At 41.5% G+C, this 27,148-nt stretch overlaps 1 protein-coding gene and 1 pseudogene across 3 annotated transcripts in view; one reads left to right on the top strand and one right to left on the bottom strand.

The window, feature by feature from the left end:
- The window catches only part of CA8 (carbonic anhydrase 8), a 214,075-nt gene that overhangs the window by 139,504 nt on the left and 47,423 nt on the right, over window positions 1–27,148 (top strand). The window lies entirely within an intron of this gene.
- Window positions 902–25,919, bottom strand: LOC115854896 (ubiquitin-conjugating enzyme E2 variant 2 pseudogene; annotated as a pseudogene).

The following is a 27,148-nucleotide window of genomic DNA, read 5'->3' as shown; positions in this document are numbered from 1 at the left end:
GGCTTTTAACAGAAGCTCATCAAGCTCCCCTCTTGACTTTTTAAAATTATAAATACAGGTTTAAACGCAATCCTGAATATATTTTTGATGCTACGAGTCGTCAGCACCCACATCACTTCAAATATTAACACAGTTTGTGACATTAAACAATTTATTTATTTTTAAAAAGATTTATTTATTTAATTTATTTTTCTGGCTGCGTCGGTCTTAGTTGTGGCACATGGGATCTTCACTGAGGCACATGGAATCTTTTGTTGTGGCGTGTGGCTTTTCTCTCTCTAGTTGTGGCACGTGGAGTCCAGAGCATGTGGGCTCTGTAGTTTGGGGCGCACAGGCTCTAGTTGAGGCACGTGAGCTCAGGAGTTGTGGTGTGTGGGCTCAGTTGCCCCGCGGCATGTGGGATCTTAGTTCCCTGACCAGGGAGCAAACCTGCGTCCCCTGCATTGTAAGGTGGATTCTTTACCACTGGACCACCAGGGAAGTCCCTAACAATTTAAACTGCAGCTCTTGTACTCAGCAAAGTAGATAAAGCTTTGTCCTTTCTGCTTTTCCTTCTTGGGGTTGGTAGTTTTCAGAAACACACATGCTTCCACAGCTACCTGACATTTTTTGCCATGCTTTCATCTTGTAACCGAATTCTATTACGAATACTCCAGGTTTCTGCTTAAATGACAGCGCCTTAACAAGAGAAAGGAGAATTGTGCTGCGTTTTTCTTCCCATTACCCACTACCCGAAAACATAATGGGTTTGCACGTGTTAACTATATTCTTACAAATGTCTGGGTGAGGTCTACCAGCTGGAATTCTTAATGTGTGGGTATTTTGCATCGAGATATTTAATCAAGACAGCAAACGTGAGTAGAATGTTGTTGATTTAAAACAAGGATGGGATCCAGTCAAATTAATTCCTGTATGTTTGTCCTGGCGGTGGTGGTAGCTGCATGTTTTCTTTGGACGGCATTAGATGTCTTAGCTCTTGAAGTACAACTTTAATGCTGTATGAATTTTGTGATTTTGCTAATAGCAGTATCCTTTCTGCATCCACCGTATCACTAGAATTATTTATTCTGTTCATGTTAATTTTGTTACAAATCTAATTAATGGAGGAACTTCCAGGTATTTAGGTTCAAATTCAACTTTCAGGCTATGTATTGTGTTTTCGTCATTTTGTATGTGGAGACCGTCATGTTCTTTGCTACTTCAAGGTAGCCTAACTGTGTATATAACTCCTGGTAAATTAATCTTTGCACATGAATCGCTACTTTCATACTGCTATGGGAAAGTACATCCCAGGCATTTAGATTTTATGCTGGAGCAGCAAAATTAAAAAAAAAAATTGGGGGTTGGGGAGACCAACAGAGTGGCCAAGTTTTATTTTTTTTCAAGTAACATTATAACTCTCTGCTGTCCCCATCAGTTTGTAAAGAGAAAATTTCTAATTTAATAGCTAAATGTAGGAAGGATATGGTCTCAGAATAAACACAGGCCTATACATTTTTTAAAAATTTATTTTTCATTAATTTATTTATTTTTGGCTGCGTTGGGTCTTCGTTGCTGCGTGTGGGCTTTTCTCTAGTTGTGGTGAGCGGGGGCTACTCTTCATTGCGGTGCGCGGGCTTCTCACTGTGGTGGCTTCTCTTGTTGCAGAGCACGGGTTCGAGGCTCATGGGCTTCAGTAGTTGTGGCTCGCGGGCTCAGTAGTTGTGGCACACAGGCTTAGTTGCTCCGCGGCATGTGGGATCTTCCCCATCCAGGGCTCGAACCCGTGTCCCCTGCACTGGCAGGCGGATTCTTAACCACTGTGCCACCAGGGAAGTCCCTAGGCCTATGCATTGAATAGACTGAGCTTTTAACAAACTCCCTACGTTATTTCTGTTTGTCTCATTTCACTCCAGATGAAGGATAGTTTTCTTAGGATGGGCACTGATCCTGCCCACAGACCAGCTGGAGACCGTGTACGGCAGGTTTGACTTTCTTGCCCTTTTGGCCTAAAAGTTTACAATTTGAGAGTGAATTATCCAGATAGAGCACAGCATATTTTAGGGCAGACTCTTATCTTTATCTACATTGTATTTAAAGAGCAGGTCTTGCTCTGTGTACTCTGAAGGGCTCGGTGATAATTGAGCCACATACCAGCTGTTTATGGAAAGCTGAGTGCATTTGATAGAGTTCCACTGTGCAGAGCAGGAGTCTGTAATTGTGAAGAGTCCAGATCTTGATTGCAAAATAGGCCGACAAAACATTATGAAGAATGTATCTCATAATAAAGTGCCAATCTTGAATATTATACCTTACCCCCCAATATCCTGGGTTTCCAGATAACCCTGCGTTTCTTCTTTTCTTGTCAGGGAGATAGTAGTGTCTGCTATTTAAGTGTTCTTTCAGTGAAAAAGACCTGGCTTTTGGGCTGCTGCCTCTCCAAGTGATTTGCATATTCATTTGACAGAAATATATTTATTTTTATTTATTTGTTTTACTACTCCGAGGAGATACCAGGAAGAGTTTGCCCGGTTAATAGTGAATTGATGATCTTTTCAAGTTATTTGGTTTCCACGGGCATCCCAAGTTGAGCTTCGAGTTTGTGAACCTCTTCCAAAACAGAGACTTCATTGCCTTTCCAAGGAAATGTCATAGGGTGACTTCAGTGAGTTAAACTATCATGAGAGGGCTTCCCTGGCGGTCCAGTGGTTAGGACTCCATGATTCCACTGCAGGGGGCACGGGTTTGCTCCCTGGTCAGAGAACTAGGATCCTGCAGGCCGCGCAGCATGGCCAAAAAAACCCCCGAAAACAAAAACATTATGAGGATTAGACATATAAGGCATGTAGATAATTTGTCTGTAAAAAGAACTCTAGAGATCACCTCGAAAGGGTGTATCAAACTAACTTTCCAAACTCCTGTTTTAACCTCGGAGAAATCTGGGGCTCCAAAAAGTTAAGAGTCACAGAGCATCTTATAGGAAACCATGATGTATGGCCTGGATGAAGAAGAGTGCCTTTTGTTTAAATAAGTATTCCATTTAAGAATTATCCTTTACTACTGGTCTTGTCTCTGGTGGTGTAGATGGAAGGAGACAGCACCACAGTCTTTGTCTCCCTCTCCGCCGCCCCTGGGAGGGCTTTTACGTCTGCATGCAGCCTCATTTAGAGGTGAGCGTGTTTTAACCTTGCTCGGAAGGGTTCTAGTGAAGCTGTGGCCTTGTGCCTGGATCTTACAGCCTATGAAGACAAAGCTCAGATGGGCTTTGTGAAGGTACAGGGGTATGTGGTCTCGAAGGTAGAACCTTGCTGCCCCCTGAGAACTGGGGTGGATTTAACGGGCCATCTAGTTCTGCCCTCCCTCTGCCTCCCGCCCCCCAAACCCACTCTGCCGAGATGCTCCGCAAGGTCTGGGGGGGGAAGTGACTGGTTCAGGAAATGACAGAGGACACGTGAGACCTGTGAACTGACTTCTGCTCTGAGGGATGCTTTTTCCACCTTCCAAAGCCACTTCTTACTAGGAAAAGCAGCTCTACTTTGAGATTTTATTTGCCACGGTAGTTACAACTTTGGATTGAGATTGCTTTAATGGGAAAAAAAGGGAATCTTGCCATTAAAAGGAGTTAAGACTGACACTAAAGGAAACAATTTCACATTTGAATGTTCAGCTTCTCTGGGAAGTGTTATCATTTTGACCAGAAGCAGGCTCTGACCATAATGGTTATTATCATTTGGGGGTCCTGGGATTGTCCACAGCACTAGCAGGCTGAGCCTCACGGGTAAGCAGATGAAGGAATTAGATCCCTGTGCTGTGGCCCCTTCAGTCGTCGTAATTGTGGGAACTCCCTCTCCCATCTGGGTAAAGAAAAATAAAAACAAATTTTATGTTTCCTGAATTCTAATGAACACTTGCCTTTTTATTCCATAAAAATCATGGCTCCTGCTTTGATTCAGCATATTTATTTATTTTTCATTTATTAAAATGTATTTGGAGCAGAACCCTCACAGTTTACCGAATAGAAAATAAGTTATGGTGTTGGACGCACAGAAATGTTCTTTTAGTGGTACCACGTTATCTGGCAGTCTGCCATTTTCTCTTAGAAATAGAATTGTATAAGACCAACTTGACCTTCAGGTAGTCACTTTGAAGCTACCTTCAATTTTATCTTTGTAAGGATTTCTTGTAGTAGATTATTCATTGTCATTGTTTGAGGATGTATGAGAGATTTTTTGGCAAACTAACTGAAAGAAACATTAGTATGGTAGCTGACTTTGCTATGTAAGGTAAATTTGTGCAAAATGAAAAATTAGTTCCTATAAATGAATATGACATATAATGAATTTATAGGCGGTTATAGACTTGCTGCATGTAGAAAATATTTTAAATTGGGTTCTTACAGATCGAAATCCTCCAGTAAAATACATCTTCTCTTAATAGGCCTTCCAATAAAAATGGACTCTGGTTTAAATATGTAGTTCATAACCAAGTGGTCATCTTTAACTCATCTCCATCCATTCTTCCGTTTATCCATGCATTCATTCAGTCAATCAACAGGTATTTCTTGGGAACCAGCTGTTCAGGCCGTGGGCTGAGTGATAGGCATATAGAGTTGAGGGCAATAGACAACTCATGGCATTTTTGTTACATGGGGGGAGTCCAAATGCAGTGTTCATAATTTGTCTCCTCCCCGCTTTTCTCTAAATCAATGAGTGTTTAGAAGACTTAATTGAGGGTTTCTGTGCCATGTAAAGGGCCTCATCTCCTCTCTCCTGTCTATATAGTATACAAATTCCAGCTATTTAAAGCTAATGAGAGGAAGATTTTTTTTAAAATTAGTGTTTATTGGAGTATAGTTGATTTACAATGTTATGTTAGTTTTCTGCTGTACAGCAAAATGAATCAGCTATACATATACATATATCCACTCTTTTTTAGATTCTGTTCCCATATAGGTCATTACAGAGTGTTGAATAAAGTTCCCTGTGCTATACGGTAGGTTCTTATTAGTTATCTATTTTATGTATAGTAGTGTGTCTGTGTCAATCCCAATCTCTCAATTTATCCCCCTCCCCTCCTCTTCCCCCTTGGTAACCCTAAGTTTGTTTTCTACATCTGTGACTCTGTTTTGTAAATAGTTTCATTTGTACCATTTTTTTGAGATTCCACATATAAGCGATATCATATGATATTTGTCTTTGTCTGACTTACTTCACTCAGTATGCCAATCTCTAGGTCCATCCATGTTGCTGCAAATGGCATTCTTTCCTTCTTTTTTATGGCTAAGTAATATTCCATTGTATATATGCACCACGTCTTCTTTATCCATTCATCTATCGACGGACATTTGGGTTGCTTCCATGTCCTGGCTATTGTAAATCGTGCTGCAGTGAACACTGGGGTGCATGTATCCTTTTGAATTATGGTTTTCTCTGGATATATCTAGAGGAAGACTTCTGAAGACATTTATTAGAAAGCCAATATGTTATTTGAGATATAAATTATTGTCAGCCAAGTGAAATATTTATCAACTAGTTTGCAAAAGGCACTGTGCTAGGTACAACCCTGTTATAGGTAGTTGTAAGCTAGAGTAACTAGGATAACCTAACAACATTAGGATTGGTGAGAGACAGGATAGGAGAGTGTTGATGGTGGGGAAGAGTCGGGAAAGGTCTAGGTTCTGGGAAGCAGCCGGAGAATATGGCACCAGTACTGCTGCCTTGATTAACAGTGGAACCTTGTGGGAGGGAGTCAGGATGGTGTAGCTGGAAAGAGTTTGGGCTTGGAAGTCAGAAAACCAGGATTGAAATCCAAGCTCTGCAACCTTGGGCAAGCTAGTAAACCTCTTCCAGCCTCGATGTTTCTGTCTGTAAAAGGGGCTTGAAACTAGCTCAGAGGCTGGCAAAGAGTAAACCCTTCAGTATGTACTTCCTGTTACTAGGAAGAGATGGGGGATGTCATTGTGGTTGTGATGATAAAAATCTGGTGAAAATACCGTGAGGGGGAAACCAAAAGCATTTTTTGTTCATACAGGTAAGAAATGCAGAGACTATGAATGGAGAAGAAATTTTTTTTTTTTTTTAAACCCCTACTCCCCTGAATACATTATCTTCTACAAGTCTAGTCAGTATGTCATTTCCTGGTCATTTTTCCTGACACATCTCTTTATGATTGCTGTGCGTGCACATGCAGTAGCATTTATATTATCAGCTTATTTTGTAGTGAAAATCAAGTAAATATTTCCTGTGTAAACAGTGTGATTAAACTTCTAATTGAATAGAAGGATGTTAAGATGTTTTTAACTTCATAAAATCTTAACCAGTATAAAAACTGCATACGTCTTTCTGGTTGTTTTTCTTTTTTCTTTTTGTATTTAAGAATGATAAGTTAAAATGGCACAGTGAAGTTATTAGTAAGATAATTTTGTCCTGGCCACTGCTTTCCTGTGCTTGAATACATTTTTCCTTTCAGCTTCTTAAGGCTACACACAACAAAAACTCACTATGGAATCCTAGAGCAAAGTAGCATGAAGCCTATGGGGAACTGGACTTTTTGGTGCCGTGGTCCCCTAGGAGGCAGCCTGCTCTGGTGGCATAGATTATCAGTCAGGGAGGGCTACACTCTGACTCCAGTTCACCAGGGTGTTTGCTGTTGGACTTCTGTGTGGTTGTTTAACCTCAATTCCTTCACTGGTGCATAAGGATAATACAATTGTTCCCACCCTTGTGAAACTTAGGGAGAGGCTGTAAAAATTAATGGTATACTGTTGGAAGCACGGTTCACTGAATATAGTGGTGGAAAATAGTGTTACTAATTACAAAATCTGGTATTAAAGTGTTTCCTAAAAGCATTTTAAGGGCATAATTAGTGTTGGATGCAAATGTTGTAACATGGGCCAGTACAGTTGTTTTGTTTTTTTTAAGAAGCCTGGAAATGAGTAGAAACAAAGAAATCCAGATTTTAAACTGTTGACTATAAACATTACAAACACTAAGTATAAAAGAAGGACATTTGTAATGATAAGACCTGATAAATGAAAGATGGACTTTTTTTTTTTAATCAATTCATGCAGCGGTCCCCAACCTTTTCGGCACCAGGGACAGGTTTCGTGGAAGACAGTTTTTCCACGGATAATGGTGGCGGGGCGGGGGGATGGTTTCAGGATGATTCAAGGGCATTACATTTATTGTGCACTTTATTTCTATGATTATTACATTGTACTATTTAATGAAATAATTATACAGCTCACCATAATGCTGACAGGAGGCAGAGCTCAGGCAGTAACACGAGCGATGGGGAGCGGCTGTAAATACAGATGAAGCTTCGCCGGTAGCAGTCTGTGGCCTGGGGGTTGGGGACCCCTGAATTGATGTTTTCACTTGGGCACCGTAGGGCAAGTGCATTCTCTAAACCTGGCTCAGTGAATCACTTAGCTCTCTGTATGAGAGAGTTTATTCAGTAGAAACCAATTTATCTGGCTTCAGAGTTCATGTAGTTCCCATGAATATTCCTTGGTGGGTCTATAAATTGGTGAGCTCTCTGGGGAGATCCCATAAAGAGATTGCTTCTCCCCAGCCTGAGCCCTGAGCAAATAGGAAGTAGACATCCTTAGAGTCATCAGATAACGGAGAACAAAGCATCACCTTTATTATGGATGAAGGACACTGGACACATGGCTTAGTATGAGGGAGTCAGCCTGCTCAGTTACAGGCAGTGGGTGGAGGGAGGCGAGATAGGAGGGAAGGAAGGGAGGTGAGGAGATGGGGGGCAGTGAGAAGTTACAGGTTGGGTTTATTAGCCTGCTCTCTAAGCCTAGCTCAAATTTCAAAAGAGGAATAAAGGGGAGGGTGGAGTTGGTTGAAGGAGTGGAGAGGAAGGCTAGCTTTCTTTCGGGAAAATCCCTCTTTATGGGAACAAGGAACAGAGAAGAGGTATTTCCTGTTAATAAGACTATTCAGAATTCTCCCAAGCGCCCTTTAAAGTTCTATGGCACTGGACACTAGCACGAGACCAACCGTATCTGGGCATCAGTGAAGGAAGTCCTGTTTCCTTTTGCTGCAGGTTTGTCCCTTTTAACCACCTGGGACCACATCCCTTTTTGCCTGCAGCTCCATTGTACCTAACATAGTCGCACAGTTTTCCACTTTCTAGAAGGAGCTGGGGCTTGGAGTGAGCCAGGATTTTGAAGCATGTGTAGGATTTATTTATTTTTTCTTTCTGATTCACTTGGGTGGGTTTTTGCCCGGTTCACCATCTCAGCTGTTGTTTAAACCCAAGGTTTAACTGAGGGAAGTTTATGGATGTTTCTCTTTTCAAAACTTATGACCCAGGTCCAGGGCTGAAATCATTAATCCTGTTCCGAATTTGGGTTGTACGGCTCTGAAAATATTTTACGATAATTTTTAAACACAAATATCACTTATTCACCTTGTGATGGAGAACAAATATTCCAGATTTTTATCAGTGGGCATTGTTCCTCATTAGCTTATCAGCCCCGACATTCTTTAACTGTGTTCCCAATCTTGCTGTTGGGAACAGCAAGATCGAGATCTAACTGATCTAGAGCTCGACTGTGTGGTCAGTGGCTTGGGTCCTAGTGGGATAAAGGCTGTGGTGATGCCTGCTGCCTTTTCCTCAGCTGAGCTCAGTGGGCTACTTTGTAGAAAGACATTAACAAGTTTTGAGTCTGTTAGGAAGGCAAGATGGTGGAGTGATATATACCATTCAGTTAGCAAACATTGGTTAAGTGTCTGTGTTTATGGCCAAACTCTGTGAGAAAAATAAAAGGTAAGAAGACAGCATTTGTTTTTGTTGTTGTTGCTGTTTTATATTTTAATTTTACCGGAGTATAGTTGATTGACAATGTTGTGTTAGTTTCAGATGTACACCAAAGTGATTCAGTTATACATATATCAGTACATGTAGTCATTGTTTTTTAGATTCTTTTCTCATATAAGTTATCACAGAATACTGAGTGGAGTTCCCTGTGCTATACGGTAGGTCCAGGTTGATTACCTACCTTATATATAGCACTGTATGTGTGTTGATCCCAGGCTCCAGATTTCTCCCTCCTGCCCAGGCTTCCCGTTTGATAACCATAAGTTTGTTTTCAACATATGTGAGTCTGTTTCTGCTTTGTAAATAAGTTCATTTGTGTCTTTTTTAAAATTAGATTCCACATATGAGTGATATCATATGGTATTTGTCTTTGTCTGACCTCACTTAGTGTGATCATCTCTAGGTCCATCCATGTTGCTGCAAATGGCATTATTTCATTCTTTCTTATGGCCTAGTAGTATTCCATTGTACATATATGTACCACGTCATCCTTATCCACTCCTCCATCGGTGGACACTTAGGTTGCTCCCATGTCTTGGCTGTTGTAAATAGAGCTGCAGTGAACACTGGGGTGCAGGTATCCTTTTGGATTATGGTTTTCTCCAGATATATGTCCAGGTGTGAGATTGCTGGATCACGTGGTGACTGTAGTTTTAGTTTTTTTTTTTTTTTTTTTAAACATCTTTATTGGAGTATAATTGCTTTACAATGGTGTGTTAGTTTCTGCTTTACAACAAAATGAATCAGTTATATATATACATATGTTCCCATATCTCTTCCCTCTTGCGTCTCCCTCCCTCCCACCCTCCCTATCCCACCCCTCCAGGCGGTTACAAAGCACTGAGCTGATCTCCCTGTGCTATGCGGCTGCTTCCCACTAGCTATCTACCTTACTTTTGGTAGTGTATGTATGTCCATGCCTCTCTCTCGCTTTGTCACAGCTTACCCTTCCCCCTCCCCATATCCTGAAGTCCATTCTCTAGTAGGTCTGTGTTTTTATTCCTGTCTTACCCCTAGGTTGTAGTTTTAGTTTTTTAAGGAACCTCCGTACTGTTCTCCATAGTGGTTGTACCAATTTACATTCCCACCAGTGTAAGAGGGTTCCCTTTTCTCCACACTCTCTCCAGCATTTACTGTTCATAGACTTTTTAAAAAAAATTGGGGTGTAGTTGCTTTACAGTGTGTTAGTTTCTGCTGTGCAGCAAAGCGAATCAGCTTTATGTATACATATATCCCCTCCCTCTTGGGCCCCCCCCGCCCCCCCCCCCGGATCCCATCCATCTCGGTCATCACAGAGCACTGAACTGAGCTCCCTGTGCTCTACAGCAGGTTCCCACTAGCTGTCTGTTTTACACGAGGCAGTGCACATACGTCAATCCTAACCTCCCAATTCATCCCACTCCACCCCCCCGTGTCCACACATCTGTTCCCTTTGTCTCTATTCCTGCCCTGCAGATAGGTTCATCCGTACCATTTTTCTAGATTCCACATACATGCGTTAATATGCGATATTTGTTTTTCTCTTTCTGACTTACTTTACTCTGTATGACAGACTCGAGGTCCATCCATATCTCTACACATGACCCACTTTCATTCCTTTTTTGATGCTGGCCATTCTGACTGGGGTGAGGTGATAACCTCATTGCAGTTTTGACTTGCATTTCTCTGTTAATTAGTGATGTTGAGCATTTTTTCATATGCTTTTTGGCCATTTGTATGTCTTCTTTGGAGAAATGTCTATTTAGTCTTCTGCCCATTTTTTGACTGGGTTGTTTGTTTTTTTGACACAGAGCTGCATGAGCTGTTTGTATGTTTTGGAGATTAATCCCTTGTTGGTTGCTTTGTTTGCAAATATTTTCTCCCATTCTGTGAGTTGTCTTTTTGTTTTGTTTATGGTTTCCTTTGCTGTGCAGAAGCTTTCAAGTTTAATTAGGTCCCACTTGTCTATTTTATTTTATTTTTTTAAATACACTTTTTTATTTTTGGCTGCGTTGGGTCTTCGTTGCTGTGCGTGAGCTTTCTCTAGTTGCGGCGAGCGGGGGCTACTCTTCGTTGAAGTGCGTGGGGCTTCTCATTGCGGTGGCTTCTCTTGTTGCAGAGCATGGGCTCTAGGTGCACGGGCTTTAGTAGTTATGACCCACGGGCTCTAGAGCGCAGGCTCAGTAGTTGCGGCGCACGGCTTTAGTTGCTCCACAGCATGTGGGATCTTCCTGGACCAGGGCTCGAACCTGTGTCCCCTGCATTGGCAGGCGGATTCTTAACTGCTGCGCCACCGGGGAAGCCCTATTTTTGTTTTTATTTTCATTATTCTAGAAGGTGGATCAAAAAAGACATTGCTGCGACTTATGTCAGAGTGTTCTGCCTATGTTTTCCTAGACAGCATTTGTTTTTAATGATTCTGTTGTCTGGGTGGAAGAGGCAGAATTGAGATAGAAACGTATGAAATGATAACAATCGATAGGTGACGTGACAATGGAAAACAATTCACAACATCCGTAGGAAGCAACTCCTATGTGTTTGCTGCTGTGGTTGGTGCTGTTATAGGGCAGTAAATAAGAAATAATCTAGGTCTAGAAGAAGTTCCCATTCCCTATTAAAAATGACTGTTATATATGAAAATAGGTTTAAGGGATGAAATATAAAGGAGGACATACATCATGGAATAATGGATTTCTCCTGGGCTCAGAGAAAAACTGTGGGAAGGGATGGATATTGGAGCTGGGCTTTGATGGCTGGGTAGGAGTTTGCTGGATAAGAATGACATGGATGGAAAGAGAAGAGGTGGGTGTAAAGACGTAGGAGAGGACATGGAGATAGGGCTTGATGAGTGATAAGAAAAGACCAATGTGATGCTGAGAAGTGGAATGCGAGTAATTGAAATAGTGATGGCACAATTAATAGGAAAAAGAGGGAGTCAGACAGTGAGGGACGGTGCTGGGGAGAAGCTAATTAATTTGGATTAATAAATGATACTATTTTAACAGGTGCCATTTTATCCTATTACTACCTACAGTGCCTTTCATCCCAGCACACTTTCAAATTAGGTAAAGAATAATAGTAGGTGGGGTCACAGTTCTTTGAAAAATTGAAAAGATGCCCTTCATTGTAGGTGAAGAGGAAAATGTTTGAAGCTATACTAAGCCTTATATAATTTGAGTCTTAATTAGAGCTAATATTTCTCCACACAGCGGAAGAGTGAGTTAAAGTAAAGATGACTAGATTTTAGTTTTTACTTGTTAATTGGAGTTGATTTGTGTTCTCAAGGGAAAACATTTTCAGCTTTGTAATTTCCATTCCCTGTCTTTAGTCTAATGGTCTGAATTTATTGATCTTTGCAGGGTAACACGTATTTCTGCCTGGGTTTCCTGGGCAACACCCAGCAGAACCTCTCCATTTTGGTGTTTTTCGAGGGGCTTTTTCTTGATGTCTGTGCTCCTTGGAATTGCTACACGTTGCTGTGGTCCGTTGCTTGTTCCAGAGTCTGTCTCTTCCTCTGTCACACCCTTCACACGGTGTTTTTTTCCAACATAGATGTCCATGACCTGTCAGTGCACCTGATGGCTCTCATAAGTTTCTGTATTTTAAAAATTAAAGAAAGTGGCAAAAATAAAAAAAGGTATTGACAGTGAAAGCAGCAAGTGAAGATGCTTCGGATTACCTGGATATTTACATTTACATCCATCTCAATTTTAATGGAGACTTTATTTTGAAGTTCGTGGAATTTTACTTTAGATGACTAGAATTTGTCTTATTGGCATTACTGATCCGGGTGAGTGAAAAGCTTCTGGAGAACTAGACTTTTTGCTTCTTGATTCTAGTTAAATTTGAGCCCTCTTTGTAGGAAGAATTATCCTTAGTTGTTTGAGTCTAATGTCAGAACCACGTAGGTGGCATCTCTTATTGAATAAATAGTGAGTCCGGTGGGGACAAAGATTGGGGAGAATGGAGGTGATTCTGCCTTTCTCTCTCTGACCTTCTTTTTTGGTGGCTTGGGAAAGATAGTAGGTGCAAAAGTGGGCTGACCAGCTACTATAATTTTTTGGGGGAATAATATTCAGTGAGCTGGTACATTGTATTATGTGTGTCAGAAATGAATGGAGATTTTGACTGGGAGGCTTGGGAGCATTGGCTGTTGTTAAAGGACTTGGGGATGCCAAGAGGGAGAGGGAATTGGGGGGAAGATGTCAAGGTCAGCTTAGTCATGCTGAATTGGAGATTGCTTGAGATTTGTATATAAGGCAGCTGAAAGATAAATTGTAGGAATTTTCATGTTTGGAAGTGTGGTTTGACTTCTAATAGAATTTCAGTTCCTGGCATGTAGGGGGCCTTAAATATAAACAAGTGGGTGAAAGCAGAGATCCGAAAGTTCGAGGCATAATACCAGGTGCTGGGGATGTAAGACAGAAAGTCCTCGCTGAGGGACTTTGGCCTTGCCATCTCTGTGTCTAGAATGTTCTCCCCCCCCCCCCGATAGCCACATGGCTGCTTCTTCAGCACCTTTGGGTCTCTATTCAAATGTCACATAATCGGTGAAGCTAACCTTAGCCTGCATGCAGTCCACGTCCACCTCTAATTTGTTTTTCTCCATAGCGTTTCACAGTAATTTAATACATATATGTGGTTATGTATACGCATACGCCATGTATGTGTAAACATATAAATATAATCTATTCTAGCTGGAATTTAGGGGATCTGGAAATTAATTGGCTGGAGGTAGCTTTAGAATGGCAGGCTGAGGACGAAGAGCAGAGGCTCCTGAATGACAGGTTTCCGTGGAGAAGTTCTCTTTGTCGGATGTATCACGTATATGTGGTCTATTACTAAAAGCAGTGGGGAGCGCTGTTCTACACTTCACAGCTGTGAATTCTTCATTCATTCGCCAACTATTTATTGAGCACCTACTGTGTATGTTCCAGGCAGGTTTAGGTACACCCACGACAAAATACGCAAAAAATCACTTCCCTTCTAATACTTTCCTTCCGGGGAAATGTAATCAATTGCCTTGACCAGAAGAGGTGATGCCCTCGTTTTAAAATCCAGGCATGACGTTCAGACGTTGTCAACCGGGATGACGGCCCTGACAAGAAAAAGAAGGGCGTGTGTTAGAAAGGATGTGGGGAGAGAACATTCAGAGCTTTGTTTGGAGAATCAGGGGCTGAGTTGTGAGCCTCAGTAACTGGAAGAATGGTGGAGCTTTTAGGAACTCCAGAAAGGGACTGTATTGGTAGCAAATTGTGGTGTATACTTTGCTATGTTTTGGATTTGACAGTTGCCATTCATTCAAGTGGAAATGCCTAGGAAGAATCTGGAAATGCAGCTCTGTAACTCAGAAGGGAGGTCACAGACCAGGATTTATTACAGCAGCGGATGGTATTTACTTACGTATCCATTGAAATCTGGCTCTAGGTAAATGAGTTAATATAAGACCACATGGTATCTTTTCTTCATCCAGTGTCATGGGATACCAGTGGCAATTTTAATTTGGTGTCTTCTCACCATCACTTATTGGTCAATATCACAGGAATATGTTATGTTCCCAAGTAAGCCTAATCAGGCAAGACTTCACCAAGGGGAAACTACATTCCTGATCCTAGGGAGGGGCTATTTTACGCCCTTAGTTGACATATTCCAATTGTAGCTATAATAATAGTATATATTGTCCTTATCTACATCCTCAATTAATCCATTCTTGAAACTTACTATACTAATCACCTTAATAATAAACTAATAAAATCTCCTGCCTATTATTAAGAAATATTAATGTGAGTATAAGAGGTTTAGGATTAGATTTATACTTCTGAAATCACCTTAGCTGATGATATATTTTATGCTCATTGGTAATTGGTTTACATTCTTCATGTGTTTGTTTTTCAGGGTATTACAAAGTGATGATATAGAGAAAATGCCCCTTAAAATATTTCGGTGAAAAGCTGTGTATCAGAGCAGAAAGCTCAATCTGCTTTTGTCCACTCTTAGGTATAACTTTATTTTCAGAAACGATTAGATTTTGTCAGAAGCCCACATTTGGACTGTAATGAAAATTTTCTTTTACTTATGAAATTATTCACGCTACGCATGCGTGTAAAATACTTGATGTAAGTAACAAATGGAGTGCTCAGCAACCTACATCTCTTTCATAGGAGTGCCTTAGTTTCAGACGAGTAATGGAAGACACAGCTAAGAAATAACAAGAGAAAGTTTTCCTGCCACATTACAAGGAGTCCCAAAGCGCAGGTCCAGGGTTCCAGGACTTTTCCAGCTGCTCAGCCGTGTTTCCAAAGGCCAGGTTCTCTCTGTTTTTCTGCTAAGCCATTTTAGCATTTTGGCTTTTTCCCTTTGGTTTTTTTCACTCACAGTTGCAAAATGGCTGTATCATCTGTAGACATCCAGTCCTCACAGATTAATGGTTAAAGGTCGTAAGAGGAGAAATTTTATTCTCTGGCATGTAATGAGTTATAATTTATAAAATTCACTCATTTAAAGTGGGTGAATTTTACACATTATAAAAGGCAATGGCTTTAGTGTATTTACAGCGTTTTGCACCCATCACCATATTCTAATTTTAGGACACTTTGATCCCCCCAAAGAAATACTCATCCTCCATCCTCTCTCCCCTAGGCAAGCGACTAATCTGCTTTCTATTTCTATGGCTTTTCCTACTTTGGACATTTCATATAGATGGAATCCTGTAATATGGGGTCTGTTCTGACTGCCTTCTTTCCCTGGGCATAGTTTTTAATGTTCATTCATCCATGTTGTAACCTGTATCATTACTTTTTATTGCTGGAGAGTATTCCATTGCTTGGATACACCACATTTCGTTTATCTGTTACGGGTATTTGGTTTGTTTCTACTTTTTGGCTATTATGAATATTGTGGCTATGAACATTTGTGTACAAGTTTTTGTGTGGAGATACGTTTTCATTTCTCTTGGATATGTATACCTAGGTGAGGAATTGCTGGGTCATATGCTAACCCTTTGTTTAACATTTTGGGAATTGCTAATTTGTTTTCCAATGTGGCTGTACCATTTTACAGTCTTACCAGCAGCAGTGTGTAAGGGTTCCAGTTTTCCACATCTGGGCCAACACTTGTTATTGTTTGCCTGTTTGACTGTAGCGATTCTAGCGAGTTTGAAGTGGTAGCTCATTGTGGTTTTGATGTGCATTTCCCTAATGTTAATCATATTGCACATCTTTTTATGTGCTTACTGATGATTCATATATCTTTCTATTCAAATGCTTTGCTCATTTGAAAAATTGGGTTGTCTTATTATTGAATTGTATGAGCTCCTTATCCTTGATACAAGTACTTTATCAGACATATGGTTTGCAAATATTTTTTCTCATTCTGTGGGTTGCCTTTTCACTTTCTTAATGGTGTTGTTTGATGTCCCAAAGTTTTTGATTTGGATGAAGGCTAATTTATCAATTTTCTTCTCTTATCAGTTGTGTTTTTCATACCATCTCTATTAATTAAAGTAAAAATTTTATAGCTAAATAACATAGACAGAAAAGTAACCAAATCACAAGTGTACGATTTGTTGCATTTTCACAAAGTGAACAAACCTATGAAACCAGCATTCAGATTAATAAACAAAGTAACCACTCTCCCTTCATGGCCCCTCCAGGGTTACCCATGGTCTTGACTTCTGACACCATAGATAAGTTTTACCTGTTTTGGGATTTTACATAAATTGAGTCATACGGTATGGGTTATTTTGTGTCCAGCTCTCTTTTATTCACCATTATGTTTAGAGATTCATGTGCATTGCAGTGTGTGCTTTTTGTTTACTTGTCCTCATGTATGGTATTTCATTATGTGAATTTTCTATAGTATATTTTTTCAAATGTTGATAGATGTTTGGATTGCATTCATATCTGATCTGTTAGGTTGGAGTTTCTCTGAATATTCTAGCCTTTTGGTGAACCTATACTTAGGAGTATATCTGGGGTTACAGGACGGTCAGAGTTCAGTTCTAGCGGACTCTGTCAAGTAGTTCACCAAAGTAGCTGTAGTAATCCACGCTCTTATCAGTTTTTGAATCTCTTTTCAGGAACTAGCAAACGTTTTCCCAGAAGTCTTCCTCACCTCCACCCTCGAGTGGAATTCCCTCACGTATTTTTGGCCAGAACTTCTGTGCACACAGGTTCCTGAAACAGTCATTTCAAGGGAAAAGACGAGGCTGGAATAGTCTTGGCTTGGTCAAGATTCACCCCATGGGGCTGAGGAGGGGTCCAACCTTCCCACTAGCCCTTGACCTGCTGCTGTGTAAATGCAGTTGGGTTTCTGTTTGCCTGGAAGAAAGGATGCCGAGGGCAAGTCAGCTGTGTCTCCTGAGAGAAGGATCATCCAGTTAAACCAGTTAGATGCCTATCTGAAAAAGTGGCTTTTTGCTGTACAAGATAACTCTTCTGGAATTATTTTGAAAATGTACCAGGCTTTTTAGTTTCAGGGTAGCTAAATTAGTAAGTGCTCAATAACTGTTTTCTATAGTGATTCTATTTTTCTCGCTTTAATTTACCTTTTTATACCCGTGTGTTTTCAGTAGGGCTGCCATTATGATCTGAATGTCTGCCTTGGTACAGAGTTGCTAGTCCTTACGTGTGTCTCCATCACTATGCCTTATTGGAAATGGGCTATGAAGTGCTCAAGTATAAAGCTTTCCCATTTTCCCAGAGAACACGTTTTTATTGAACTTTTATTCCTGTTAAAGGCTTAATAGCAAATTCATTAAAAATATCTAGTACTGTGTTATATAAAAGCAAAGATAATAAAACAACTGTATACCTCTATAACAATTTTAGATGCAAAATTATCTTCCGAGTTATGTTGCTTTATTTATTTATTTATTTTAAGATTTAATTGTATTTATTTTTGGCTGTGTTGGGTCTTCGTTGCTGTACGCGGGCTTTCTGTAGTTGCGGTGAGCGGGGGCTACTCTTCATTGCGGTGCGCGGGCTTCTCACTGCGGTGACTTCTCTTGGTTCTAGGCTCACAGGCTTCAGTAGTTGTGGCTCGCGGGCTCTAGAGCGCAGGCTCAGTAGTTGTGGTGCACGGGCTTAGCTGCTCCGCGGCCTGTGGGGTCTTCCTGGACCAGGGCTCAAACCCCTGTCCCCTGCATTGGCAGGCGGATTCTTAACCACTGCACCACCAGGGAAGTCCAGCTATGTTGCTTTAGAGCAAGAAAGGCTCTTGCTTTTCTAAGGGACCCATCTCAAAGAGTATATATACACATGAAAACAGAGTTTTGTTCTTTAATATATTTCATTTCTCTAAAACACATATGCTATCAGTAATTAAAACTTACAGAAAACAATGATTTTGTTTCTATTATTTGCATTTGCATAGGGTTTTGGAGGACAGTTTTGGATGGCCAAGGTGATAAAGGCTTTGAGTAGCGGAGCGTATGTACTGGTTAGACAACAGTGACTACATGGACCAGGGGAATCAGGAGTGTTGTAAAACAGAGACTCCCCCAAGTCCTGGAGAGGCAGGCCCAGGGGTAGGCAAGATCGGGCGTAAGCGAAGTCCTCATTTCCTAATTGGTGTTCCCATATCTGCCCTCTGAGCATCTAAAGCACTTCAGCATTGCTGATAATACATTTTGGATTATGTGCAATACGTAACCATCTTGTTTTAGAAATGCTTGTCCCCCTATGTCAGAATGAGCTGTACAGAATTACAGTGTATTGCCATGTAAATGTAGGTGAAGTTTCCTATCTGAATTGTGCTTTTCTGGTGCACACCCACTGATGTTTTTCCTGTTCCTAGCTGACCTTTTTTGCCCTGAGCTGTTTTGGTACAAGTTCCACATCAATCAAGGAAATTGATACTTTACCTTATCACAGCATTGAAAAGAAACTTGGACTCTGTGTTTTAGGTCAGTAATAAGTCACAATCCAATTTTCTAGAATGTCCTTTAAAATAATTTGATTCATACTTGGTTCCCTAGAGCCCTTGCTCCTGTGTTGGCAGGAAAGTTTTACACAAAGCCCTGGGAAGCACGGTCCCCTTTAATTAGCACTGAGAAGTGACGTGGTTTATGGTGAGTTTGCTAAAGAATGGTTCTTTGTGCAACTGTCTTGAGCAACAAGTGAGTTGGATTAATTCGTTATGATTTTAAAGTTAATAACAAAACTTATATAAATAAGGAAGCACTTTGTGGGAAAAAGCATAGGTGTCAATCTTTACAGAACTTTTTGTCCATAAGATTAGGGCCGCCTTCCTGTGTTCTCATCTAGTTGTGTAGCCTGTCAAAGTTCACTCTTCTCACAATAATTCGAAGATGCAAGACGTTTATATTGTTGGAAAGTTTTCTGTCCCTTGCATTTTCTCATAGCCATGGGATTAATGCAAGATTCATTTTACTGCAGTACTCAGGGAATTGTGGGGGCAGTGTTAACACTTTTGAAGGCCATCCGTGTGCCAGGTACGTGCCATATCTTATTTAATCATTAAAACATCCCTTAAGGGTAGGTGTTATGTCTGTTTTTCAGGTGAATAATTCAGGTCAAGAGGCATTAAATAAGTTGCCCAAGGTTACGTTGGTAATGGCTGAGACTCAGACCAACTACCATTGTTTTCCCTCTACAATATGTGCCTTCTCATATTTCTAATAAAATGGTCCTCATTTTTGCTCTAGATAACTGCCATTCGAGAAGTGAAAGCCTCTGCGTATGCTGTGTCCACAGACAGGTACCTTTCCAGGCACAGTGAGGGTTAAAATGGATTTTCTTCAACATTTTCAGATAAATGCATTTTATTATAAATCGTAATCTTTTGAATATTGTAATTGGATTAAAAAAATATTGTTTCTGAAAATTAGGTTGTGAGGCAATGTACTAGGTATATAATAAAGTTGGAGGGTGAAAATTGACAGTGGTATTTCGCAGAGAAATGAAATAGTTCTGAATTTTAAATACAATTAAGATTGCTTTCTATGTGTTCTTACTACTAAAAAGAGCTTATTACTGTAATTTTTATCACCAACTCACCTGAAACAGTTAATACATAATAAGTCAAATTTGCCACACTTTCAAAGGTTATAGAAAGATATATTCTTTTAGTGCATTGCGAGGACTGTGCCCTATGGACAGGGAGAAGCCTCTGATGAACTTTCCCAGGCGGACAGTATGACATAACTGCAAGGTGGACTCTGCAATGAATTTGAAAAGCCAGTCTTGCAGGCATGGAGGCTAGTTAAAGAGACCTGGGCCGTAATTCTAGCAGTAGATCGTGGATATCTAAAGTAAGGAATTGCTCGTGGGTGGAAGCCGAGTGGATGCGTTTGGGAGATGGTAAGGAGGTAGAAAATGTCAGCACATAGTTCTTTTTTCTTTCTTTTTTTTTTTTTTGATTTTGTAAAACTCTTTGTGTGAATCAACTTTACATACGAATTTCTATAAATACTTACAGAATTTCTTTTCTGTTAAAGTTGCCTATCATTTCTTCAATTTTGTAGATTTCTGAGAGTTAATAGAATGTTCTTTGCCTGGTTGTCGCTCTTATTTTTTAGTGTGAACACTAGCTTTCACTAAGGCCTTTTCAACTCCTTGGTCTGGTTCTGTTCTGAACATACCTCTCAATTAATGCTCTAGCGAGGGTCAAGCACTTTGAGCCATGATACTAGAACAAGCTCTCCAAGTTCTCTAATAAAGAAATACTTAAAAATTTTTTCATCACATTCACGTGGCTATATTTCTTAGTTGTAGAAGTTGCAGGACATAGTTCTTGTCTGTTTGTAAGGGAAGAAGAGGACAGAAGAGGTTTTGGGCTTGGGTCCATTAACAGAGCTAGGAACAAAGAGGGGGACAGAGGTCTGAGGGATGGTGGAGGGACTTCAGTTTTGAAATGCTAACTATAAAATATTTCAGTAGGCAGTTTAGTAGAGAGATCTAGACTCAGGACAGAGATTTGGTTAAAGATGTTGACTTTGGAATCATGGACATCTAGGTGACAATTGAAGACATGGGGTCACCCAGCAAGAGTATGCTTAATGAGAAGAGAAGAGGTGAGAGGATGAAGCCCCGATGGTACCACCCCTCGGGGGGTGTCAGGGGAAGCAAACCAGTAGAGAGGCCTGAGATGAAACTGGTATTGAGGAGGTGGAAACCCACAGAGCATGGTGCAAGGCACGCACCGGGAGGGGCAGTTCGAGAACAGGCGGGTCTCAGATGCTGTAGAGCCGTCAAGTCAGCCCAAGCCAGAGATGTGAGTTAGAAGAAGGTTCTGGTGAACTTGGCGAGAGCAGTTTCACTACAGTGATAGGATGAGAGATGGATTTCAGTGGATCGTGGAGGAAATGGGCAGGGAGGAAGTGTCAATGGGGAGCATAGCCAAGTGTTTGAAAAGTCTGCTGTGAAGAGAAAGTAGTAGGAAGGATTTGAGGTCAGGGAAGTGTTTGTTTTTTAAGGATGAGAAAAATCTGAACGTATTTAAATGGTGATGACAAGGAGCTAATTAGAGAGGGAGGCGTCTGGCCGCAGAACTGATGGGGCAAGGCCCCTCGCGGGGCCAGGGAAGAACAGAGCAGAGGCAGGTGTTGACTCAAGCGTTGCCTTGGGAGGAAGGAGGGGAGATTGGCAGGATGTCCTGGCGGGAAGCAGAGACAGTTCCCTTTCCGATGGTTTTATTTTCACTTCCAGGCAGGAGACCTTGCTGTTGGAATATTAACGATGTTCCCGAGGGGCTGCAAACCGGTCGCCTTTGGGGCTGGATTACGGCTGGATTCCGTTGGCACTGTTTTTTTTGTTTTGTTTTGTTTTTTTGCGGTACGCGGGCCTCTCACTGTTGTGGCCTCTCCCGTTGCGGAGCACAGGCTCCGGACGCGCAGGCTCAGCGGCCATGGCTCACAGGCCCAGCCGCTCCGCGGCATGTGGGATCCTCCCGGACCGGGGCACGAACCCGTGTCCCCTGCATGGGCAGGCGGACTCTCAACCACTGAGCCACCAGGGAAGCCCGGCACTGTGCTTTTTAAATTTGGGAGTTTAGGCACCGCGGGCAGGGCACCGATTCCCCTGTTTCACAGCCCCTCCCTCTTGCCCCATCCCATCTTTCCCTCATCTATCAGCCTACTTCCTGGAGGCCTTTGAACGGCTGACTGACTTTGGTGATCTGGCTTTCTATAATGGAAAGAAACATTATTAGTTATCGTTAAACCTTAAGAAAATAAACCTAGAGGGGTGGGATAGGCAGGGTGGGAGGGAGACGCAAGGGGGAGGGGATGTGGGGATATATGTATATGTATAGCTGATTCACTTCGTTATACAGCAGCAATGAACACACCACTGTAAAGCAATTATACTCCAATAAAGTTGTTAAAAAAAAAAAAAAAGAAAGAAAATAAACAGTGAGCTCAGGCAGCATAATGAGAAAATAACCAGACAGCAGGTAGATGAGCGCACCTCCGTTTTCAAAGATCGAGCTGTTTAAATACAGCCCTGCCCACTCTCCCTGGCACCTCCCGCTTCTCTTGACCATAATTGGCTCTAGCCAGCACCCACTTGCAATTTACCAGGAACTTTCCAAATAAGATCCCTTGTCCTGGTAACAGCTTTACACGTTAGGTGGTCTGATCTCTCTTTTACAGCTGAGACCCCCCGGGGGCTCAGATAATTTTCCTAGGAGCTTGTAGTGAGAAAAGAGCATTCATTCACACTGGGTGTGCTCTTGGCCTTGGGCACAGCCTGGCTGGATTCTAGCCATTTCTTGGGTCGTACACTCTCCATTCCTCTTCCCTGGTTTTCCTTGTCTCTCCAGAGGATGTTGTTTGTCGTTCCTCCGCGTGTCCTGTGAACAATCACGCTGAGAGTTCTAACCTACTCAGTCTTCTACCCTCCCTCTTTGGAGGAGAGAGGCGGCCTAGAGGCGACAGAGCCAAGCCGCCCGGGACCAGGTCTGGCTCTGTCACTTGTCAGCTGTGCAACCCTGGACAGGCTGCTTCCCCCTCTGTGCCTCCGTTCCCTTCTCATTAAGATGCGGGACTGGGGTTTCCCTGGTGGTGCAGTGGTTAAGCATCCACCTGCCAATGCAGGGGACAGAGGTTTGAGCCCTGGTCTGGGAAGACCCACATGCGGCGGAGCAACTAAGCCCGCGAGCCACAACTACTGAAGCCCGTGTGCCTAGAGCCCGTGCTCCGCAACAAGAGAAGCCACCGCGATGAGAAGCCCTGCACCACAACGAAGAGTAGCCCCTGCTCGCCACAACTAGAGAAAGCCGGCACGCAGCAACAAAGACCCAATGCAGCCAAAAATAAATAAAAATAAAATAAATTTATATATTAAAAAAAAAGATGCAGGGTTGGCGGCAGTCATGACATCTACCATTGTAAAGATGATAGTGAGGGCTGAGCGAGGTGATGTTTTTTAGGAACAGCGCCTGGCAGAGCAGGTAGTACCAGTGCTCGTTAAATAAATACACATACTCAGAACATCCTCTGTCATTTACAGGACACGCAGACCCTTTGTGCTCATTTTTTCTTCTGTTGAACTATCAATTTCATGTTTTTATTTATTCACGCCCTGGATTCTTTTATAAAACTATTGGAGGTCTTTGTATTTCCAGTGTTGAAAGCAGTGCACACTAAAACCCTAGATGTTATCCGTGCTCAGTAAATGTTTTGATGAATGCCTTGATTATTTTAGAGCTCTGTTGTGAAATGTGGTTCTCATTTGGGGGCAGAGGGGGATCGAATAACAGATGCAGTCTCTAGATGACTTACATTCTATAACACCAAGACCCTTTGACAGTCTCTTTACCTTCTTTATTTTATAGAATGACACATGAAATATAGAGGATTTAAGTTATAGTGACTTAATTGCAGCCATAACCCACAAATAAGACAGAGGATATTTCCTGGCAAACCAAGAAACCAATGTCAGTGAATCAGTTTTAACTGCTTCTGATCTTACATTAAATATAAAATATTTCAAAATGATGTATTTTTTCTTCGATTCGCTCCAGTGAGCCTTTTCCAACCTTCCATAGTGAATTTCCTAAAGGCAGCTTTGTTTTTTGGGAAAAGAACCGTAACCACACTGCCATGCCCTGCTCCTAAGAAGGCAGCAAAATCGAGGTAAACAAAAGGAAATTAGCAAAGAGGAAATCATTCTGCTCTGGAAAAAGTGTTTTCATAAATTACATGAAACTAGTGCCTTTTCTTTTTTTAAAATTAAAAAAAAATTGAAGCGTAGTTGATTTACTAGTGCCTTTTCAAATTGAGGATTCTGAACCCTAAGAACATATAAGTAGCTTTTGATATTAATATATTAATAGATGAAGTTGCCCTGAAATGCTCCAGCACAGCCTCCTATTTCTCTTTTTCCGATATCAGAAAGTACATCATTAAGTTTAGGCAAATGTGACAAGTAGGCGACAGTTAGAGGTAGAGTTTCAAATAATTTATTTTCCATTCCTTGCTTTACAGCGCTTTGTCACTGTTCTATGTCTACACCTTGAATGTCCTTTTCTGAATCATAGCGGCATGATATATTGACGATGACATCTTAAGTGCCACAGCACCTGAAAATAATATACACTAAATCTCAATTTATGTGCAGATGGATGGCTGCTCCGCACAGTCAGGAGTGGATATGGAGAGAGGGGTGCTTTCTCTGCTGGTTTTCAAAGCTCCCATTTTGTTACTCAGACGTTTCACTTTCAGTCTTCTTGTCTTAAAAATTCCAATACTTAACGTCTTCCTTCTTTCAACCCTCAGTATCCTAAGTGTAGTCGAGACGTGAACCTTTCTTTTTCCTTTTCTAATTTTGTAGCTCTTTCCCAGTGCGCTGAGAATGGATATTTTGGACGTGATAGGGTGAGAAATAGCCGGGTGAGAAACTTGGCTCTGGAAACTCAAAATCTAGTGGGAGATCTGCTACAACTCTCACGGTTGACTCTCTGGGACCGAGGAAAGCAGTTAAGTCAGGGCACAAAAACCAGGACGTGCTCTTGGTGACCCCTTTTCTTCTGTGACTGTGTTGAATTGTGGTCTAGCTCAGAGGAAGGGTCTTGATGACTGTAGTTTTCAGAAAAATGGTTTTCAGGTTCAGTTACACCTGTTGTCATAGGTGCATCGAATACTTCTGATTTTTCAACACTTATAGCAGCCTGTGATTCTTTCAGGTTTTACTTTTGCCCATTAAAAGAGTAGATTAAAAGAATATTACAAGTTAAAGGTGACACATGTGGAATCTAAAAGACGACACAAATGAACTTATTTACGAAACAGAAACAGACTCACAGAGAGAGCAGACTTGTGGTTGCCATGGGGGAGGTGGAGAAGGATGCAGTGGGAGTTTGGGATTAGCGGATGCAAACTATTGTATATAGGATGGATAAACAACACGGTCCTGCTGTAGAGCACAGGGAACTGTATTCAATATCCTGTGATAAACCATAATGGAAAAGAATATGAAAAAGAATGTATATATATGTGTATAACTGAATCGTTTTTGCTGTACAGTAGAAATTAACATTGTAAATCAACTATACTTCAATTTTAAAAAAAGGAATACTACAAGTGAAAGATGAATTTTTCTTAAACTCAGGCAAACTGATTCTTCTTATTTAAAAAAAAAAATCCCTCAGCCCTCCCTACAGCTACCTTTCGATTTGTTTTCTGATGCTCACTGCCCACGTTCTAGGCTGAGCTGGCCCTGCCCCACTTGTTCATCCTGATGTCTTTACACTCTGCCTCTGCTCCTTTCATTGTATTGCAGCCGCCTTCTCAATTATCTTAAAGACATCAGTCCAAAGTCTCTTTCTGTCCTTCTTTTCTTTCTTTTCTTTTTTTTTTTTTGTAGCTGTTGTTGCTTTGTTGTGGTAGAGCCTTGACTCTGCTAACCACGCTTTCTTCCAGAAAGTCTTCTCTCATTGGTCCTAACAGGACTTTGGAATTTTCTGGGTTTCCTCCTGCGTATTTGATAGTCCCCTTTCCCTCATCTCACCCTTACCCAAAGCTCAGTCCTTACCCTTCCGTTGGTCTCTTCTGGGACTTGACCCCTGGGTGAGCTGACCTTATAAGGCTGTCTCTCTGGGTTTGTAGGGATGTCTGCAGTCTGCACCTCGAGCCCCTGCTTCTCCAGGCAATTCTGGTTCTGCATCTCTTACTGATGGGACCCAGTTTGATTGTAATGATGTAACTTTCAACACCTAAAACTGGACTCATCCTACTTTTGGTTAGTGGTTTAGGACGGAGACCCGTTATCCCTTTCCCTTCGTATCTGTTGGTTCATGTTATCTCTATCTCCAGCTCCAATCTATCTGTCTATCAGATGCCTGTCGAGGACTCGGAGGGTGGGTAGAATTTGGGTAAGCGGCAAGACAGGGGGAACAGCATTCCAAGTGAGTGGAACAGAAACGGGACGGGGAGGGTGTTGTGAGGAGTCAGGAGTCCCACTTGATTTGAGTATTTGGGGATAGTTGGGGAAGGATGGGGTTGGAGAAATTTAAGCCCTGTATGGGCAGGCAATGAAGGAAGTTAGAGATTTTGAACAGAGAAATACGGTGAGAGCAGTGTTAGAGAGAGATTGGTTGAGCTTTGAAATGCAAATGATTAGGGGTCAGCAAAGCCTTGGTGAGTTGGAGATAAAGGGGTGGGGGTCCCCGGGGGGTTGGGGGCTCCATGAAGAAAACAGTGAGACGGTGCCTTTGAAGGGAATGGATGTCAGTTCTGGAAATACTCAGCTTGAAGTGGCTCGAAGCCACTTGAAAGGAAATGTCCATTAAGCATTTGAAGATAGAAGACACAGAACCTGTGTGAGTACAGGGCTGGGGAGAGAAACGTGTGAGTCATAATCGCCTTTCCAGTTTTTACTGCTTTTTCCATTCCTCATGATTCATTCTTTTGTACTCTAATGCGGTTGTGTTATTTGTGTTAATAATAAACCTCATTTATCTTGACGATAGCTTTCTGTTAGGCTGCCACGAACTGTTCAAACTTATTTTTTCTCGGTGACAAATAAATGATTATAAGGCTACGGCTTGTCACAGTTTCATAACTTTGGACACATTTATCTATTGCTGTGAGTTAAGTACATTAAGATGAACGTTTCGCAGGTACTCATGGTGTAGCGGCATAATCAATGGCAGGAAATTGGAATTTGGGAGCCCTTCAGCAAAAGAGCAAAGATTTTCTCTAAAACTGTAAAAGGTTGCTTTACCGTTGTTATCCTAGGGTCAGATTTTTTTTAATAGGAAGGAATGAGGGTCGTGATGCTGACAGAGTAATAATGGGTCTTTGCTCTTTTATGTCTCTGTAATAACGTACACTGTTAACACACGAGGCCACGTGCACGAAGGCCTTGGTGGGTGGGGTGGAGGAAGAATGGTA

This window comes from Globicephala melas, chromosome 17, assembly GCF_963455315.2.
Source record: "Globicephala melas chromosome 17, mGloMel1.2, whole genome shotgun sequence".
Taxonomy (NCBI): Eukaryota; Metazoa; Chordata; class Mammalia; order Artiodactyla; family Delphinidae; genus Globicephala; species Globicephala melas.
This window is presented reverse-complemented; position numbering and strand designations above follow the sequence as displayed.